This window comes from Empidonax traillii, unplaced genomic scaffold (genome assembly GCF_003031625.1).
Source record: "Empidonax traillii isolate 1590-97213 ecotype Southwest subspecies unplaced genomic scaffold, ASM303162v1 scaffold1709:size70798, whole genome shotgun sequence".
Classification (NCBI taxonomy): Eukaryota; Metazoa; Chordata; class Aves; order Passeriformes; family Tyrannidae; genus Empidonax; species Empidonax traillii.
The window spans coordinates 69,494-70,798 of record NW_020956902.1 but is presented as its reverse complement, the minus strand read 5'-3'; positions in this window follow the sequence as shown (position 1 = coordinate 70,798).

The following is a 1,305-nucleotide window of genomic DNA, read 5'->3' as shown; positions in this document are numbered from 1 at the left end:
TTTTAAAAAGCACAGTAAAGAGTCTGAGGACAAATTATTCAACTGTTTATCATACATAAGACTGCATGACTATAATACAAAGGGCTTGTCTTTTCATTTAACGTTACAATATACACAGCAAGTCCGGACTAGATCTTACAATCTGAACACAGGTATTTAACCTTTTCCATGCTGTTTATGTTTACAATGCACAGAAGTCCTGTAACCAAACTGTGTAGTAAAGCACACAAAACTGGACTGTAACATAACACAGTATGCAGAAGCACTGGATTATTTTTTTGTGTGTGTGTGTGTATGTTTTGTGGTTTTTTTTAATGATTTCTTCTCGATGGAGATTATTATTATTATAATTATTATTTTTTTGAACTGCTTTGATTTTTTGGATGGGTTTTGTTTTTTTTTTTTTCTTTTTTGGCGCTCGCTAAAGGCGCTCACGAAATGTTACCCCAGGTTTGATATCACCCTTATAATTAATTCCTAGACAGCAGTAAGTACTGGATTCCTTTTTTTTTTAATATATATATATATTGCTAAACTCAGCGTTCCTGGTTCTAAAGGTGACAGCCTTCTGAATCCTGTAAACTTCTCCCAATTACTGAGCTTAGAAAGAAAAACCATAGAGGAAAAAAAAAATAAAATAAAAAAAACCCAACCCATTTTCATCCACAGGGTCAATGTGTCGATCAAGACTGATCAAGGAAACCATGATTAAAAACAAAACAAAAAAAAAAAAAAGAGCATCCCAAGGGTTCATTCCCGTTCACACGGTGAGGCTGCTGCGTTGCCACTGCGAGTGTAAAAAAATTCCACCTTTTTTCCACGGAAAAAAAAACAAACAAAAAAAAAAAAATCAAAAAAAACCCCTCAAACAAACGACTTTGGCCGCACGGAATTGACCATTTGCTGCTAAATTAACTTTTTCCAAGGGCTTTACTGGCAGAGGTAGATCACTGCTTCTGTAAGAGAGGATGGGCAACACTGGGCATCTGGGATGGGCAACAGAGGGATTCACCTTGGTCTTTTTTCCCCGAGTTTTTCACGCAGCTTTTACCTTTTTTTCTTTTTTTTTTTCTCCTTTTTTCTTTTTCCCCCTCCCTCCCCACACCCCCACCCCCACCCACCAAATCAAATCTCTGGATGGGCCCATAAATTTTGCAACTGCCAAGCTGACTGTGTTATATTAAGGCAGCGTTACCCAAAAAAATGAGGCACCTGTTAAAATACAGCCTGCTAAAAACCTCAGGTCTCACGTGAGTGTTTTTTGCTTTACTCAGAAAACTTAATTGTTTTGGACCTGTTCATGCA